Raw genomic sequence first — 20,881 nt, 5'->3', positions numbered from 1 at the left:
TTCAGGGGAGTTAGTGCATATTCTGCATGGAAGCGGTCAGAAATTCATGAAATGGAAATTGCTTTTCCAGTACTTACCTAGGGAGAAGGTTTATGTTTTAAAAAATCAAAGAGAAGAGGGAGAGCATTTTGGGTGGGAGAAATAGCAGGAGGAAAGAAAGAGTGATGATATGACCAAAACAATTGAAATAACTGATTTAACTTTTTAGAGCTCTTCTAGTTTTTTTTATTAGATAAAATTTAAAACCCTGGTGGTTCATTCAAAAGTAACAGTCTACCTATACGATTTGAGATTAAATACTTGTTTCAACAACTTTAATGTCATTTTAATTAATTGGCCTACAAATTAATTAGAATACATGCAGTTTTTCTGAAGTATGATTAATGTATCACCTGCCTAGAATGTTATTAGTTTCTCAGTATGATACATATAGGTTTGTTAAAAAAAAGACTGCTCTAAATGTGATTAAAGAAACACAAAAAGTTTGAATATTAAAGTATTATACATAAGGAAAATGAAAATATACACAGAATACAACTGCCCCCTGCCAAAAAAGTTGAATGATTAATTTATAAGCAATATTTCAAAACATTCTGATTTTGCTGATGTTATAAAAATAACACCATCCATAAAGTCCTACATACATTACAAAACATTCCCTTGTCACTTATGACTAAGTCATGTATAAAAGGAAAGAGTAATTTGTATTCCTCTAAATATAAAGTCTTTATATCCCAAATTATATGAAATATCTGAAATGCAAAAAATTAATCATGTAGAATGACATTTTATGTATCTGATAAGTTGAAGGGACTGGAGGAAAGCAGAAATATTAATGAATTCTTTCTTGTTAGAGTTGTGAACTGGTCTAGTCACTCTGGAAAATGATATGGAAATAAGCCCCCAAACTTGTGACTTTAACTTAGTGATATCATTACCAGGTCTATACTCTAAAGATAGCAAAGGAAAAGGACCCATATGTACAAAATTATTTATAGCAGATTTTTTTGTGTTAGTAAAGAATTGTAAATTAAGGTAATGCCCTTGAGAAATGGTTAAATCGATTATTTTACATTAATATATACTATCATGTAACAAAGGAAGAGACAATTTCAGAGAAACTTGGGGTTCCTTGTTATGAACTAATGCAGAGTGAAGTGAGCAGAAACAGAAGAATTATTTCTACAGTAAAAACTTTGTAAAATTTATCAAGTTTGCTTAGGAGCTCTGATCAGTGTAATGGCCACAATGATTCCTAAGGACCAATGATGAAGACTAATATAGTTTCCTTACTAGGACATATTTAGTCCTAATTGAATATATGTCAAGAATAAGAAAAATTTTTGGAAACAGTCAACATAAGCATTTGCCTTGCTTGGGAAGGAAATTTTTAGGGTTGTTAATTGAAAGATAAAATTTAATAGAATGTAAAATAAATATCTGTGTTTAATTTATTACTTAGATATTTTCTATACCTATTTCCCTGCAATACCCCCCAAAACCACATAAGGCTAAAAAAATTGTTACTTTCATTATTCAAACTAGCTTAGGTCATGTCTCTGTAATTACAATGGAATTTTGAGCAATTAAAAGTTATAGGTAATTTGGTTAGTGGAAGTCCTTGGTGGTCTCACGAACAACTGAGAACATGGTCTTGGAAGCATGGTGGCCCAAACACAAATTGGAAAATACAAATTAAGGGTGGGTTTATATAATACTTTGCATTTCTGCAAAAAGTTATTACAAACTACTTGTTCAATATTGATTAGACCTTATTAAAGAATCAAAACCGCACTGTTAATTTGGAATCTGTTTACCTATAAAATTCATTTACCTTACCTGCGTCTGAGATGACTGATTGCCTTTGTTACTCATTTTTCCTTTTCTATTTTCTCATTCCTTGCACTTTTCAAAGGGTATAGGAATAGAAGGAGGCAAGGGCATAGTCATTACAAACATATATTACAAACATATAACATATAAGATAAAATATTGTCACATTCACACTACATTGCTTTGGCTCCAAATCTAAAATGTGCACATTATGCCATCCAAGGAGTGTAGATTTTGAATGTTCTACTGAAATAGAATTACCAAAAGAATTTATTTCCAGCCATCTGCTAAGGAAACATACCATTTTTTAATGCATATGACATACTTTATGCTTGGTGTTATCTTCACAACCTCAAGAAAATCAGAAAGGTATTAAAATAGTGCTTATACATTTGTCATTCAACTTAGGGGGCAGAATTTTCCTTTACTTGCATTTTCCTTTTCCTTATGTATATGAAGGTTCATTTTGTGTATAAAATTGTACAGAAACATAACCAGTAATTTAGGAGATAAACATACCTGTTTATTGTCTAATATCATTTCACTTAGCACAGAGGTTCTTAACCTGTTTTTGTGTGTATGTTACACTTTGGCAATATAGTGAAACTTAAGGTTGTAAGTCCTTCTCAGACTTATTTTAAATGTTTTTAAGTGCATAAAATAATTGTTATTTGTTTGTCCTTCATTTTCAAAGAAGACCAATAGCATCTCAGGTTAATGTCTTGACTCATGGGTAAATGGAATTTAAGTGAGGCTGAATTACAGAAATTTGTCACCTTCACTCTCTCTTCCAGAGTCACTGAAGTCCAGTGGCAAGACAGAAGTTAAACTGACTGTTGAAGGCCTGCGATGTAGTAGATGATCTTGGAATCTTTAATATTCTGACCAAGCTCTGAGCACTCCACAGAGAATGCTTCAGGCACCTTCATGGTCACTGGAACAGATCATCCTCCTCCACCCATGCCACCAGGAGAATCACATGCTTGGAGTAGAAACCCCCTTAACTCACCAATGGGTTTAACACCTCACCATTACTCTCAAACTGATTTAGCTCAGAGCAACTACTAAGCTGGTTTACTGGGTGTGGTCACTGTGCTTGGAGCTGCAGTTTCTTGGAGCCATAGATGAGAGTTGAGTACCAGGTAGACAGACACCAATGGTAGATGAATATCCCTGAAATGGGCATGGCCTCACAGAGGTCCTAGTCCTTCTTGAACACCCCATAAGCCCTACAAAATAATGAATAATAAAACAATTATATAAGATTCAAAAGGAGGGTAATTAAATTGAAGTATAGTCTATCAAATGAATATATCAAATGAAATATTTGTTTAATAAACATACTTAGAAAAGTGCTTGGCACATTGTAGACACTATATAAATGTTTATTCATATCCATTTCCCTTCTTTAACTATCTGCCTAGAAATTTATTCTGCTCAAGCTCTTGGGGTCAGAACTGAGACCAAATGGGTAGAAATTATAGGGAAAGAGATTTTGGGTCAGTGTAAGGTAGAACTTTGTAACAATAAGAATTGTTAAAAAAAAAAAAAGGAAATGACCTTGCTTTGGGAAAGAGTAAATTATCCATTCTTGGTGATCTTTAAGTGGAGCTTGGTTAACCACTTACAAGGGATATTTGACTGTTGAAGTAATTCGTTCATGCTTCAGATTAGTATGGTATTGTAATAACTGTTTCCTTCCAATTCTATATGATCCTAACATAACTGATATCCCTATTCTATCCAAGATTTATCTGGGACAATTTTGAGGGAAGGGGCTTGCCCTATGGGATGGCAGAAGCAGTGGCAAATCTTAGGCTAGCTGGTTTTGAATTCAAGTATTTTAAAATAAACCAAAGTTTTTCAGTTGTCATTAAATTTTCTTTTCACTAAGACTCTTACCACAGGCAAAACACAATTAAAATCAGGAAAGTAGAAAAGGGAATTAATTAATTTTGTTAACTGGCATTTCCTTAAGAAAGCAAAGGCTTTTATGAAAATTTTGCTGCAAGATTTTGAGGGCATTTTAGGTCCTGGCTAGGTAGTTTATATTGAATCTACATGTATGGTTTGTTGAGACGAGGCCCATAATTCTAATGAGAGTCACATTGTAAGGCTATTTTTAAAAGTAACCATCATTTTAGCACCAACTGGATTTTTTTCTGGCTACACTGGCTCCATCATTAACAAAGGAAGCTCTTGGTTGGGAATTTCCTTTGCCAGTGTAGATTTGTACCTTCTCTGAAATTTGTAGTGTTATAGATTTGCCTGAGGCAATGGAAAATTCAATTATCTGGCAAAGGTTACACAATATGTGTTAGAAATAAATGTGTGTCTCTTCAAGTGGAATATTGTTCTCTTCTTCCAATGCTTTGATGAGTCTCAGTGACTTGAGTTCTGTTTGCTCTGTATCTCTTTATTCTATGTGATTCTTATCTGTGACTTCCCTAATGTTGAAGGAGGTAAGGAGGGCAATTTTCTTGTTAGTCTTTTAAAATTTCATGAGTAAAAAAAATTAATGAGTGACTCAGGTAGTCTTTCTCCCTTGCTCTTACTATATGACTGGTCCATCTCTTTTTCTAGATATAAGTTTCATTGTTCAGATCTTTGAGATCACTTTTGGGCACACATCATTCTTGTGCTTGCTATGGCAATTTACAATTCACCAAATGATCTTGCATTTTTGAAGTCATGGTTTATCAATGATTGGCTTGATCTCCCCTTGGCATTCTGAGATTGTCTCATTCTAAAAAGGGGAGTGGTATTTGAGGTGATGGCAATAGCATTCTGAGTTCCTCAAAGAGTTTCTTCAGTTTTCAGCCTCAGTTTAAATACACACTGGCTTTGTGAAGCTGTCCCTGTGCCAGCTCCATGGCTCTCCCTTCTGCTGCCTGTATGATTTTCCATGGAAATAGCTCCCACTGACAGGAGGCAGACAACAAACTACTTGGATGAGACTTGCATTGCTATGGCCCCTGTTGACATGCCCTATCAATTCCCAAGGCTAATGGAAATCTTCACAATATCAGGAGTTGGGGGCATGTAATGAATTATATTGGTATTTTATGCTCCTATAATATATACTATCTCAACTAAATAAATCTCTTTACTATTTCCATCACATTATATTCTTTTTCTTTTATGCTTTGGCTTATAATCAATGAATCCATACATTTATTGAATTCTGTGACAAAGTAGCACAGTAAAATAGATAGAAAGCTGGCCTACAGCCAGAAATATGTCGTGTGAAGTCCCAAACATACTGATAGTGACCCTGGTCACAACGTACTCTAGGCAAATCCTTAAAACTGCAAGATGCAGAGAAGATGCTATGGAGTTTCAATTGACTGAGGGAGCTTCACTTATATCAGTAAAATCACAGGCTCCTACCCTACCATGGTTTCTATCTCACTATGTGCTACTAGGTGCTACATTACTAACCGGGGCTACAAATACAAAGTGAGACAATCCATGTTCTTAGGGATCACACATTCTCCTGAAGGGACATAGAATATTCACAAATAAGTAAATTGAAGATACATAAAATAAATTACAAAAATATTTGGAAGGATAGTCATTAATAATTGGGACAATCAGTAAAGACCCTCTGAAAGAAAGTAGTTCTTAACCTAGGCCTTGTGTAGACCTAGAAGTTCCAAGAGAACAAAGTGAGGAAGGGAAACATTCCAGTGATTAGGAGGAAACAGCATGTACACTTGCAGAGTCCAACACTGGAATGCCTGTTATCTTCAAAAGCAAGTAGGTCCATTGGGTTGTATAAAGCTAAGTATACATAGGGCCTAAACTTACGTTCATGGTATGGAAAGATTCAGTTGATGATATAGATAATAATTAGAAAAGAACAAAATTAACAATTATAACTTTTTTTCTAAATCCATTCAGCAAGAATTTATGGCTTCAGCTCACCAGGTCCCTACCCATGTAATACATTCACATCAATAACAGTAATAGCCTGTAGAAAGAAGTAATTCGTCAAATCATCAGAGCAGCCTTCTGTTCCAAATAAAGATTGACCAAAATTCATGTAGCCTATCCCCATTCCTCATTCCTGGTCCCCAAGATTAAGGCTTATGCCTTTATCATTTAGCTTGATTAGCTCCTGAAAGCCCAAGGCCTCTGTATAACAAACACTGCTTAAGAAATTTCACTCCTTAGTCTCATTTCTCTCATTGCTATCCCAGGACTGAGGCAACATTTGATACATAACATAAAACAACCCAGAACTTAGGTCTGAGTAAAATCAAATAAAACACTCAAGGAAAACTGTACAAAGGGCACATTTCCAACAAAGGAATTTTTCAAAAGCAATCATATCCAAAACCACAATCACCTACCAAAGTGAGAACAAGACTAGAAGATAGCAAGCAGGGACAAAAAAAATAGGCCACTAGAGCCAGAAGGCCTCAAAAAATATATATACTATCCAAAGCAATGAGGAAAAAAAACATATCTAGTTACAGAAGCTAAGGATTTATAAGGAACTTTATGACTGGCCTAAGAGGATACCTTCCCCACTTTTGCTCTATAATTCAATTCATATTTTGGTTTCCTTGACTATCACTATTTCTTTACAGCAATATAACTTTACTGGGAAATCTACCTCAGGCATGTGAAACCACACCCTTGGACACAGAGTGTAATGATTCACATTTCTCCCTGGTACCATTGCCCCTATGACTGATGCTTGGAATTAATATGGAATTTTCTTATCTTCCCCTTTTCTGACCTCTCTCTATTGCCAAGATCCCCTTGGACCAATCAAGGAGAAAGGTAAACATGAGATTGGATGAGAACATCCTGGAACAAAAACTGGCCTCTGAGGTCTCTTCTAACTGTAAATCTGGGATCAATCAATCTTTAACTTGGGTAATTCAACTTAATGGTGATCTACAAACATTATTAGCATGACTGTTAGTGAACAATAGCAAATAATACTATAATGTTGCTCTAGTTCACTGCATATAGACAGAGCTCAGGAATCTGAAAAAATATGCAGTATAAAGAGAACTAATTTGGGTGAAATATACTTACTTAATAGTGTATATAGTCAACCTTTTTCTTTTTTTCCCCTTCTAATAGTGTTCACTGTAGTTTTTGGAATGAGGTCAAGAACATCACTCAACTACGTTCCCAGTCCTTTAATGTACCACTTAATGACAATGTTTTCCTTCTTTTCTTTATTTTTCTTTAAGGACTGAACATGGCACCACATAACATCAACTTGGATGGCTATGGAATTTTCCTCTCTTATATATCTTCTCTTCCTCTCAACTTACAACACGAAAATCAAAATAATCTTCTAACCAGAGTATTTTATTCACTTTATAAATAATTTTAGACTTTTATTCCCCACTACATAGTCAGGGAAGATGACATTCACAGGTACCAAGGTGGTAGTAATGATATTAACTGTCATTTCTATAGTGTTTTACAGTTTAAAAGGAATTTCTTCACAATTCTTGTCTAAGATAGGTAATGAAATATTATGGAACAGCTAAGTGGCACAGTGGAAAGAGGCCAGGCCTGGAGTCAGGATCATTTTTGTGAGGTCAAATCAGTCTCAGACATTTACTATTTGTGTGACCTTGGGCAAGTCACTGAACCCTGTTTGCCTCAGTTTCCTCATCTGTAAAATGAGCTGGAGAAGGAAATGGCAAATCAATTTAGTATTTTTGCCAAGAAAACCACAAAAGGGAGTCACAAAGAGTCAGATATGGCTTTAAAATGACTAAACAAATACAATAAAATATCCTTATTTTACAGACAAGGAAACTAAGGCTTAGAGGGAAAAAAGTGATTTTGATCCAGAAAAACAGCTCATATCAAAGCTCAAATTTGAAACCAGGACTCTTGGCTCTAAATATAATGGTATCAACTATAGCATACAATCTTTCTATCTCTCGATTTATATTCTACTTTTTATAATTATTATTGATTATAAATGTTCTAGAAAAAAATCAGAAATATATATCTAGAACTCAAAGGGGCTTTATTTATTTTTTTTAAAGCAATCAGGGTTAAGTAACTTGCTCAAGGTTACACTGCCAGTTATTTCTGGGTGTGGTGCTAAGCATCTGAGCCCGGATTTGATCCCCAGGTCATCCCAACACTGGAGTCAGTGCTCTTACTCGCTGCGCTACCTGCCCACCCCTCAAAGGGACTTTAGATATCATCTACTTCACTGTCTTATTTTACAAATGATGAAACTGAGGGAGGTAAAATTACTTTATCAGTGTCGCATAGGTAACAAGCTGGGGTTCAGTCATTTCCTATTATTATAAGCTCAGTGTGAAAGCACAGCAGATAGAATGCTAGACCTATAGTCCCAAAGTCCTGAGTTCAAAAATGCCTTCAGACAGTGTAACAGCAAGCACCCTAGCACACCCAGAATGGCTTGTAGCACAGGTCCTTTTGATCTGCTTTATGAAGGAAATGCTCTTAGAAATATAATAGGAATGTCAGATTGAGTAACGTAACTGAGATCAGTGGTTGGGAATGATCTTTTCATTCCTGTCTCTGCACTATTTTACCTTCTAGTTAAAGAAAGTAGGTCTGATTAGTGGAGAGAATTCATGAGCCATCTAAGTAACTAATAAGGACATTACCATAAAATTATGGGACTTCAGAAAAAGTAAGAGGTTGGCTAAGTGGTGCAGTGAATAGAGGTCCTGGAGTCAGGAGGACCTGAGTTCAAATTCAGCCTCAGACACTTAACACACTAGCTGTGTTACCTTGGGCAAGTCCCTTAACCCCAACTGACCTGCCTTCTCCCCTCCAAAAAGCAAAAAAAAGAAAAAAAGGTAAGCAAGGGTAGTAGAGTCACATGAAAGGAGGCCTAAGAAAGAGCTAGAAGAATATAAGTTTATGAAATAAGTAGGGACTATAAGAAATTAAAAGAGATGGAAGCTAGAAGCTATCCAGGTTAAGATAAGATATCTTAGGGACAATAGGAAATAAACCAGCCTTTTATAAATATAGAGTGAAATGTGCCAAATAAAAGTAAAAATTTTTAATAATATAAAAGTCAAAAATAGAGAAGAAGATGGAGGAAAAGAAAGTCAAGGACCAGGTTCATCTTTCTTTTTTTTAGTACCAAATAAACCAAGATGAGATTCATGCATATGAAAACTTTTTTTTTTACTGAACTGTCTGAAAAAGAAATAAGGAATTTCTCTTGATTTTATTTTAGGTTTCTAAGAAAAAAAAGTTTATTTATTTCTGTGAACCTGTTCCAACACACTTATCCCCAATTTGTACTATGAATGGCCTCTAATCTTTTCATTGTTGCAGAGGAAACAAAATTGTTCCTAAACAACCTCAAAGAAAATCAGAGATTTTTAAAATTCCTGTCACTTTTAACCTACCTTCTAAAGGAATGTTCAACAATATTTTACAGATTCCTGCAATTCCATCCTGTAGATGCCATCACTGGGATAATTAGTCTGAAAGCAGTGAGTGTCATTGAGCTTAAAAAAGTATGATACTTTACTAATGATGTTTCAATATTTAGTTGTTACTAAAATCTTTCTTTACTTTCTTGGAGCATGGTTTTCATTCCTTTGGCCTAATTTTATAATACCCTGGGCTCTAAGACCTGTCCTAATTGTATGCCTTGCTTACAGATATATTATTCCTATAATATAACTGTTGAATTCTTTTTCATCACTCACAGAATTGACATATAGGTATAGCACAACCAATAGATGAACTATTTTCAGTTACATTATTGTTGGTAACTTTCCTTGAAAGTTTATATGAAGTTAGAGATACTTTCATTTGAACCATAATACCTAGAAGCTAATATGTTTCTAATATTGCAGAATAGATAGCTCTATAAGTGTGTGTGTGTGTGTGTGTGTGTGTTGTTTATCCTTCATCCTTGAAGAAGACATGACATTGGGGAGATGATGCCATGACATGTAAGTGAATTAGATTTAAGTGAGGAAGTTCTGTGCAAAGTCACCAGCTTCACTATCTCCTTCACAATCATCTGGGTCCAATGGTGAGATATAGATCAGCACAACTGGAGATGACCTTGGATATAGTAGGAGACTTTGGCCTTTTTAAGCTAACCTTTAACAGGTCTCAGTTTGACTGAGGCAAAACCTATTCAGTGATTAAGGCTAGGTAAGAAAAAAGGCAGAGAAGGGCCTCTTAACCTAGTCAAAAATCAATCTGGTAGGGTAAGACCCTCAGGATTTCTGGTAAAAACAGAAACAATTGCTATTTACATTCACTCTGAGTCAATTAGGGCCCAAACAGTCACCAAGTGGGACTTGACCTCAGATCTATTGTTGACCAGTCAATGAGTGTGATTTGGGTTTAAAGCTGGGGAGGGAAGGGGAGATAAAAAAAAAAAAAGAAAAGAGGTATGTTGACCAACTGACCAGTTCCACTTGGGTCCCCAGTGGGGCAGCTCCTCTTTCTACTCTTGATGAGGATCATGATATCAGGACTTTCATGAGAACTGGATTTAAGTGAGGGAGGGTTGTGCAAAGTCACCAGCATGACTTTCTTCTCCAAAGTCATCTGGGTCCAGTGGCAAGATATAGATCAGGATGACTGGAGATGGTCCTCGTGTGTGTGTGTGTGTGTGTGTGTGTGTGTGTGTGTGTGTACAGATAGGCGATTTATAAATCAATTTATCATCCATTACTTATCTCTTCTATGAACCTTGAACTTTCTCACTTGACAATACTACTTGAACTTTCTTTTTATAATAAAATAGAATTTTACTAGTCTAAAACTTAAATGTGCATCAGGTACACATATTTGAATACTCCCTTCCAGTTGCAATGCTATTGACACAGATATTTCAGGACTATCAATATTTTCAGTTGCAAATGATATAGATATGTCAAGTGAATTTGACTATGGATCTTAGGCGAGTATGTGGACAAACTACTGCATTTTAAGTAAATCACTGCCATAAATTTGGTGATTTTATTTGATCAAAGATGACTTTCAGTCACAATCAAATCTCTTTGTTTAGTAAAGTACTCACACTCAAGTACATCGGGGACCCTAGTATGGCAGTGCACTTTGTCATGCCTAGATACAGAGTTTAAAAGAATAAAAGTCAATCACAAAACCAAGTTGCTTCTTTCTCCCTTTAATGAATACTGGTGATAAAGTTCTTACCCATTTAATTGTTGTGCTATTGCTTATTTGAAAGTCAACAATTATTAACCAGAAAAAGTTAAATAAGGAAAATGAAACCTGGTGATGAAAAAATAAAATTGCTAATAATAATGGCATGGCCAGTAAACATGGGTTTTTGGGGGGTCATTTCAGTTATCCTGGCTTAACGTCTATGTTAATCTTATGACACTCACTAGAGCTGAAGTTAATAATGCTTTAAAGCATGGTTTTAATAATTGTGAAACTAAAAATAGTTTGAGCTACAGAGATGAAAGCTATATTATAATCAAGCAATGATTTGATTAGCATGCTAACTTAGTGGGCAGGGAACAAATCTAATTCTGTATTCTGTGTGGCATATACATATATTATATATATTTTATTTATTGAGAATAATGAATACTTGCCATATTATGTGACATTTTTCCATTTGTTTTTAATACAAATGGAAAGCAAGGTTTTGCTAATAGAAATAAAATAGTTTGAAATAAGACATCCTGATAGTTTATTTCTGCCACCAAAATTTTATTTTAACTTTTAAACTTATTCTTTTTGATACATTTCATCAACTGAAGCAATGTACATATAAGAGATTTGACATATGACATTAGATATTTGCAAAACAATATTCGAATAATATTCTTTGTTGTTTTGTTGTTTTACCAAGTACCAAGCAGAACACGGAAATAGCATTTAAATAGGGACCAATTTGGGAAATCAGCAAATTATGAGGAAGGATTATCTGTACACCAAAGAGACTTAATTAAATATTCTATGTGGTCTACATTGGGTGATTCTAGAAATCCACTGAGAGTTGTCACATTTGGATATAGACTTTGTGTTTCCTTTTTTTTTAAAATAAATTTTCAGTGATACATATTTGTCTCCATCACCTAGATTTCCCCAATACTTGTCCCTTCCTCCTCCTAGGGAACTATCTCATATCAAAGAAACTTTTTAAGTAGGAAAAAAATCACAAATACTGATAAAATTTTTAAAAATCTGATGTTATATGCTATATTTCATGCTCGTGGTACCTGACTTCTCTAAAAGGAAATAAGGTTAGGATACTCTCATACATCTTATTTAAGGTTAAGCTTATTCTTCATCACAGAGGCAGCTAAATGGTTCCAGTCAATAGAGTACTGAACCTGGAGTAAGGAAGACCTGAGTTCAAATTTAGCATCTTTAACTCTGCTCTAGTCACTTAACTTTTGTCTGCCTCAGTTTTCTCAACTTTAAAATGAGGATAATGGTAGCAGCTACCTCACAGGGTCTTGTAAGGATCAAATAATATGTTAGTAAAGCACTCGGCGCAGTGTCTAGCACATAGTAGGCTCTTAATAGATGCATGTTCCCTTTCCCTTCCCTTTATCCTTTCTCATCATTGATTGATTCGTGGTCATTATTCCATAACATTTTAGAAGACATTTTGTATATTGTTTCCAGGTCCTACTTTCTTCACTTTGTGAAAGTCTTTCCATGCCTTACACACAATAACATTTCATTACATTCAAGTACCACAACTAATTTAACTATTCCACATTAGAGATACCTACTTCATTTCCAGTTCTTAGTTGCCACAAAAGCTATTACAACAAAATCTCTCCTGTTGGTGTATATTCCTTGGCATATAGACCTAACCTAGCAATGGAATCTCTAGGTCAAATGGTATGGACAATTTAGTCACTTTATTTGACTAATTCTCAACTGCTTCCTAGAATAGTTGTATCAATTCACAACCAACCAGTAATGACATTTGTATATTTTTCTCTCAACAACCCCTTCAAATATTGCCTATTGCTGTCTTTTGTCATCATTGCATATTAGCTGTGTTTGAGATTTTTATTTGTGTTTGGAACATTCCTTCATATAGTTATTATTCACTTGAAATTCTTTTTTTTTTTTTCGTTTTTTGAATGGGGAGGATAGGGCAATTGGGGTTAAGTGACTTGCCCAAGATCACATGGCTAGTTTTTATGTATATGTGTCAAGTGTCTGAGGCTGGATCTGAAGCCAGGTCTTCCTGACTCCAGGGCTGGTGCTTTACTCACTGCGCCATCTAGCCGCCCCTCACTGGAAATTCTTAGAAAAAATACACTAACTGGTAATTGCAAGTTTCTCCATGTCTTTTGGCCATTTCTCTTTTGGAAAATAGCTTTTGGTCTCATGTATTTCTGGCAATTGTCTATATGTTTTAAGCATCAAATTTTTGTCATATATTGAATGTACGACCTCCTCTTCTAACTGTTTGTGTCATCTTTACTATTCAAATGACTTATCCATTTTGAATTTAAAATGGAATGTAGTATAAGATGTTTAACTAAGAATGCTTTCTGCCAGACTGCTTAATAGTTTTCCTGACACATCATTTCAAGTAGGGAGATCATGGTGATATAAATTTTTATGTTATTGACTTCCATTGTGTGATTTATTCTTGTTTACATAGTTCCACTGATCTACTTTTCTAATTTTTTAAATTAAGTATCAAAAAGTTTCAATGACTGATACTTTACAATAGAGTTTTGAACCTAGAAATATGGTTTTTCCCTTCATTTCTAGCTTTTTTCATGATTTTCTTTGATAATATAGATCATTCGTTCTTCCAAAAGAATTATTATTTTGCAATGTTTATAAATAATTCCTTAATTAGTGTGATTGTTATACTATTAACTTTTGGTTTTTTATTATATTTGCATGGCCTTGCCATCAGTATTGAATATTCCTCTAGCTTTTAAAGTTGTTTTTGATTTCTTTAAAGAGTGATTTGTAATTTAATAGATAGAAAGTAGAATGTGGGGCAGCTAAGTGGCACAGTGAATAGAGCACTGGCCTTGGAATCAGGAGGACCTGAATTCAAATCTGGCCTCAGACACTTGACATTTGACTAACTGTGTGACTTTGGGCAAGTCACTTAACCCAAATTATCTTGCCTTCCCCCCTCAAAAAAAAATGTGGAATGTACTTTGTGAGATTGCTACCTAGGTATTTTGCTCATTTTGAACTTATTTTTAATGGTAATTTCTTTTCTATTAATGCTTTCTGGGTTTTGTTATTATTATATTTAAATGTGGTTGTTTTGTGGGGGATCATAGGTAGTGTTTCCAGTTAGCAAGAGGTCAAATGTCTACATTACTCAAAAAAGTGAGAATGGAAGAAATTTAGAACTAGAATGGAACGAAGAAAAACATTTCATTCAGGCCTTTCAATTTAGAGATGTGAATATGAAGTAGTAGAGACCTTTAAATGTGTGTAATAAAAAGGAAAACAAGATTTCAGTCTAGGTCTTCTGACTCCAAATCTGATATTCTTTAAGATTTTGTTGGTATAGTTCACAATGGTTTGGAACCACTTCTAACTTCCAAACCCACATATTTTATCTTACAATTTTGTGAGTGCATTATTAAATAGATGTTGAAGACCCTTCTCTGGCAAGCACACTAAGGGACTGTTGGTTGAACTTTAAAATACCCCAAAGATTTTGGAAGTTTGGAATTATGCTAAGGAAAAAATAATGAATAAACTATTCATTGTCTTTGACCCAGACACCCCAATGTACAATGTAAAGCATATACATCAAAGACGTCAGAGATAGAAAGAAATGTTCTACATGAAGAAAAATTTTTATAATAAGACGTTTGTGGTAGCAAAGAACTAGAAAAAATAGATGACTATCAATTGGGGAATGACTAAGTAAATAAAGGTATGGAAATGCAAAGGGCAGCTTGGTGGTGCAGGGGATGCAACACTGGGTTTAGAACCAGGAAGACTCTTCAAAAATTCAAATCTGGCCTCAGAAACTAACTAGATGTGTGTTCCTAAGCAAACCACTTAAAATTGTTTGCCTCAGTTTCTCATTTGTAAAATTATCTAGAAAAGGAAATGGCAACCCACTCCAAGAAAACCCCAAAATAGAGTCACAAAGAAGAGGGCATGATGGAAATGACTCCATAACAAAAAAGTACGGGAATGCAGTGAAATATTAATGTATCACAAGAAGTTCCAAATATGAAGAATTATGAATTGTTGCTGAGTGAAACAAACATATACATAACGTTATACATTATACACAATGACCACAGCAGGAACAAACAGCAGCAAAAAGGAAAGATACTGAATGCTATATAATTACCAAGCTTGATACTAGAGAAGATTTTGTTTTTAATTTGGAGTGGGGAAAGTCAAGGCAATTGGGGTTAAGTGACTTGCCCAAGGTCACAGAACTAGTATGTGTCAAGTGTCTGAGGCAAGATTTGAACTCAGGTCCTCCTGACTCCAGGGCTGGTGCTCTATTCACTTCACCATCTAGCTGCCCCAGAATTTTTTTTAATGTCTCCCTTAAGAGTTTGGGAAATATGGATATGGATCACTGCAATATAATTTCAGACATTGTTGATGTGTTGGTTGCTTCTCCTAAACTGGTCTTTTTCTCTTTTTCATTCTTTGTTACAAGGGACAATAAAATGAAAAATAAGTAAGGAGTGATACATTTGGAAATTAAGGTGATAAAAATCTTGAAAATATTTTTTTTAAAGGGAAGGGCTCTAGAATTATTTATCTCAAAATTATTTCATTTTCTAGTTACTGATTCAAATGCTCCCTCTTCTGGTAGATAGGTTTGTTGAGAGCAATGTTATATCAGTATTAAATCTAATATTTAAAAAAAAACAGAAAAACGTATACCAAAGTTCTTCTTCATATAGGAAAGACATATGATTCAACCCAAAAAATGTTTTATGTGATTTGACACGAACTAATAAAGATCAATAGAAAATTCATCCAATGGAAATACTGAACAAGTCCACCACAGTGAGCAAAATATCACAAGAGCAACTTGGATTATGGCAAATATAAGATCTGTGGTCTACAAAATGTTGATGCCAAAGTTGTACAAGAAAAATAATTAGAATGTACAATTCACAATTGTTGTGTGCTCTAAGATTTTATTTTTTCTTTAGATTTTTAAAAAGAATCTTTTTTTAATAGAGATGTTTAGGTCATGGGTTATAAATCTAGATATTTGATAATTATATTTCAGCATTACTGTTTCCTTCTTAATCCTAAATATTTTATTTTATGCCATTACCAACATTATTCTGAGAAAGGCTTCACTATACTACTGAGGGAGTCCATGACATACACAAAAAGATTAAGAACCTTTGGTTTAGGTAGAAAGAGGAGAAAGAGGAGGAGGAGGAAGAGAAGCAGGTATAATGCAGGAAGTGGGCCACATTCAACTTTAGTTTTCCATGTTAGGATAGGTCCTAGGAAAATGTCAAAAGAAAACAAATCACTTTTTTTATTTCTACCAGTGATTCTAGTTTTAGAGTTTAAAAGAAGCCACCTCAGCCTATATATCAGATTCCCTGTTTCCCTGGAAAGTAATAATGTCACTTTTCTTTAATGACACTACACATTGAGGATTATGACTGTATACATTGCCTCTCATGACACTACAGAAATTTTAGGAGGACATTTTAAGCAAAATCCTTTTTTTTTATTGGATCCAGATGTGAGAACAGAAACAATATAGTCAAATTCTCCATAAATATGTGTTATTATGTGATTCTAATCATTATAATCTTTCCATTTATTTTAGGACTCTACAATTGTTTTTGAATTTGTTTAAATTCTCAGGACTATCAAAAGCTAACATTGCTTTCTTCCTGAGATATTAAAAATACATCGTTTTAAGAGGAAGAGAAGAGAAACAAAATTTACCACCACATTTTGAAGGAAGTTTTGAGGAGGAAGAATGGGGGAGATTAGGTTGTATAGTATACCAGAAAGTCTTTCCTTTTAGCAAAGGGAGTGCTTTAACCTCCGAGTCATGGGGAGGAAAAGTCTGGTTGTAAATAATTGCAATTTAATATAGGTTATGGGTGACAGAAAAGGATACTTTACATGGTTTAAGAGTTTTCTGACTCATAGAATTTACTATATTTATATTTAGAAATGATAGATATACAAAAGTCTTTCCTTAAAAAGAAGTATAAAGAACTAAATTGAAGGAATTTTAAAAGGTATCTACTTCACATCTCTCTCTCTGTGTCTGTCTGTCTCTCTCTCTCCCTGTCTCTCTGTCTCTGTCTCTCTGTCTCTGTCTCTCTGTCTCTCTCTCTGTCTCTCTCTCTCTCTCTTTCTCTCTGTCTCTCTCTCTGTCTCTCTCTCTCTCTGTCTCTCTCTCTGTCTCTCTCTCTCTCTCTCTGTCTCTGTCTCTCTCTCTCTCTCTCTGTCTCTCTCTCTGTCTCTCTCTCTGTCTCTCTCTGTCTCTCTGTCTCTCTGTCTCTCTCTCTCTCTGTCTCTCTCTCTGTCTCTCTCTCTGTCTCTCTCTCTGTCTCTCTGTCTCTCTCTCTCTCTCTCTCTCTCTCTCTCTCTGTCTCTCTCTCTCTGTCTCTCTCTCTGTCTCTCTGTCTCTCTCTCTCTCTCTTGTATTGGGTCAGATAGGTAGTGCAGTGAATAGAGCACTGACTCTGGAGTCAGGAGGACCTGGGTTCAAATTCAGCCTCAGACACTTGACACACTTACTAATTGTGTGACCTTGGGCAAGTAACTTAACCCCAATTGCCTTGCCTTCCCCCCTCCAAAAAAAGAAGGTATTGTAACTATCAGATGTGGTTGTTCCTGGTTCTTAGAAAATAACAATAATGAATAACAACAAAAATAGGTGTATAGCTCTTTAAGGTTTGCAAAGGGCTTTTATAAAATGATCTCACTTTAGCCTGAAACAGCCCTGGGATATAGGTGTTTTATTATGCTTTTTGTAACATGAAAAAAAATGGGTCAGGTGGTATTTGTCCAGCATCACATAGCTGGCAAGTGTTTGAGGCCAGATTTAAACTCATCTTCCTGATAACAGACCCAGAATTCTCACTCCTGTACTACCTAGATAATACTATGATATTATTATCCTAGAACAAGACCACTTAGGAGAATCTCACATTTTACATATGAGGAAAGTCAGACTCAGACTGGTTAAGCTATTTGCCCAAGACCAGGAAAAGGAAACAAAGCAAACAGAAGAACCCAACATTAGACTCCTATTTTGGGAATAAAAAGGATCAAAGCATGGAACAGGAGGAAGACAGTGAAGTCAGAACTCCTGCACCAAAAGCTTCAAAGGAAAATATGAGCTGGTTACAGGCCATAGAGGACCTTAAGAAGCAGATAAGAGAAGTGGAGGAAAAATTGGGAAGAGAAATGAGAATGATGCAAGAAAATTATGAAATGAAAGTCAACGGCCTGACTGAGGAAAATAACACCTTAAAAAACAGACTGACTCAAATGGCAAGAGAGGCTCAAAAAGGCAATGAGGAGAAGAATGCCTTAAAAAGCAGAATTTGCCAGATGAAAAAAAGAATCTCAAAAGCTCACTGAGGAGAATCGTTGCTTCAGAATTAGATTGGAGCAAATGGAAGCTAATGGCTTTATGAGAAATCAAGATGCTGTTAAACAGATACAAACAAATGAAAGAATAGAAGGTAATGTGAAATATTTCATGGGAAAAATTTTCCACTGACCTGGAAAATAGATCCAGTAGAGATAATTTTAAAATTATTGGACTACCTGAAAGCCATGATCAAAGAAAGAACCTAGAAATCATCCTCCAAGAAATCCTCAAGGAAAACTGCCCTGATGTTTTAGAACCAGAGGGCAAAATAGAGGTTGAAAGAATCCATCGATCACCTGTTGAAAAAGATCCCAAAAAGAAAACTCCTAGGAATATTATAGCCAGGTTCCAGAATTCCTAGATCAAGGAGAGAATATTTCAAGCAGCCAAGAAGAAACAATTTGAATATTGTGGAAACACAATCAGGATAACCCAGGATCACTGAGGGATCGAAGGGCTTGGAATGTGATATTCCAGAGGTCAAAGGAGTTGGGATTAAAAGCAAGACTCACTTACCCAACAAAACTGAGTATCATGTTTCAGGGGAAAATATGGTCATTCAGTGGAATAGAGGACTTTCAAGCATTCTTGATGAAAAAACCAGAGTTGAATAGAAAATTTGACATTCAGATACAAGAAGCAAAAGAAGCATGAGAAGGTAAACAGGGAAAAGAAATCATAAGGAACTTATCAAAGTTGAACTATTGACATTCGTACATGGAAAAACAATAATTGTAACTGACGAAACTTTTCTCAGTATGAAAATAGTTGAAGGTAATAGAAATATATGTCTGTATGTGAGGGTATATGGGCATATGAATACTTACGTGAATGTGTGTATATATGTTAATGGGTATACATAGATAGAGGGCACAGGACCAATTTAATAGGAAGGGATGACACTTAAAAGGTGAAATTAAGAGGTGAGAGAGGAACATAATGAGAGGAGATGGGGAGAGAGAATGGAGCAAACTATCTCATATAGAAGAGGCAAGGGAGAATGGTTACAATGGAGAGGAAGAATAGGAAGGCAAAAGGGAATGGGTCAACCTTATTCTCATTGAATTTGGCTTGGGGAGGGAATGAAATACACACTAAATAGGGTATCTCACCCTACAGGAGAGTAGGGGGGAAGGGGATGAGAGGGGACATGATGGAAGGGAGATCAGGCTAAGGGGAAGAGAAGTTGGAAGCACCCACTTTTGGAAAGGTACGGGATCAAAGTAGAGAATAGAACAAGTGGGAGGTGGGAAAGGAGGGAGGGAAATATAGTCAGTCTTTTACAATATATCTACTATGTTAATGTTTGCATTAGCTACACATGTACAACCTTTACTGAACTGCTTATCTTCCCAGTAAGGGTGGGTAACAAAGGAGGAAGGGAATGAATCTGGAATTCAAAGTTTCAAAATCAAATGTTTAAATATATATATATATATATATATATATATATATATATATATATATACAGACATACATACATATGCACTATTATTAATACTATTTTACATGTAATTGGGAAATAAGATATACAGGCACTGGGGCATAGAGATCCACCTGCCCTACTGGAAAAGTCGAAAGTGGTATGGGAGGGGGCGGCTAGGTGGCACAGTGAATAGAGCACTGGCCTGGGAGTCAGGAGGACATGAGTTCAAATTGGGCCTCATACACTTAACACAAAAACTAGCCGTGTGACCTTGGGCAAGTCCCTTAACCCCAACTGCCCTCCAAAAAAAAAAGCAAAAATAAAATATGGAGAAAGGGGAATGGGAGAAAATATGAGAGAGAATAGATTGGAGGAGGGGATATCCTGTGGGACTGCTATTTGGGGGCAGTGGGTAGGGGAAAAATGCGGAGAAAATTTGTAACTCAAAATCTGCCAGAAATTAATGATGTAAATCAGAAGTTAATAAAGCATTCGAAAAAGGAAAAAAAGTTATTTTCCCAAGCACACACCATTACTAGTTGCCTGAAGTGGGATTTGAATCTTGATCTTCTAACTCTGGAGCCAGGGATTTTTCTGTTGCACCATGCTTCCTTCAAGCCTAAGTGAAAGGCTTACTTTTTACAAGAAGTCTTTCTCAGACCTCCTTAACCTTAGAGCCTTCTCTCTAAGATTATTCTAATTTATCCTGTTTATCTCTTATTTTTTCATTTTTGTTTGCATATTGTCACCCCTGTTAGACTGTGAGCTCCTTAGACTATGTGGAGTTTTTTTGTTTGTTTGTTGCTATTTTTTTTGTATCTGAATATTTTTGTATCTTCAGAGATTAACACAGTGCCTGGAATAAAGTAATCATTTAATGAATACTTATTGACTAAACATTATTATAAACATTTCTACATTGGTTAAACTTCTTAATTATATCATGGTAATTAAAACTATAATTTTTATTTCTATCTTTCCCAGTTTTCAAACTTAGCTCAAATGGATCTGTGATCTTGATAAATTGATAGTTTGGAAGTTCACTCCAATAATACAGATTGAAGTTCATC

The 20,881-nt window shown here is 35.2% G+C and overlaps 1 long non-coding RNA gene across 1 annotated transcript in view; it reads right to left on the bottom strand.

The window, feature by feature from the left end:
* Positions 1-2,288: 2,288 nt before the first annotated feature.
* LOC138175766 (uncharacterized) overlaps positions 2,289-20,881 on the bottom strand; it is a 66,604-nt gene continuing 48,011 nt past the window's right edge. Inside the window, exon 4 of the long non-coding RNA XR_011172083.1 lies at positions 2,289-3,062. This is a non-coding gene — a long non-coding RNA (uncharacterized lncRNA). The remainder of the gene's footprint in view (positions 3,063-20,881) is intronic.

This window comes from Petaurus breviceps, unplaced genomic scaffold (genome assembly GCF_028583685.1).
Source record: "Petaurus breviceps papuanus isolate PSGF00001 unplaced genomic scaffold, PetGlider_PUasm1.0 79, whole genome shotgun sequence".
Lineage (NCBI taxonomy): Eukaryota > Metazoa > Chordata > Mammalia > Diprotodontia > Petauridae > Petaurus > Petaurus breviceps.
The sequence above is the reverse complement of the archived record's forward strand: the minus strand, read 5'-3'. Positions and strand labels throughout refer to the sequence as shown.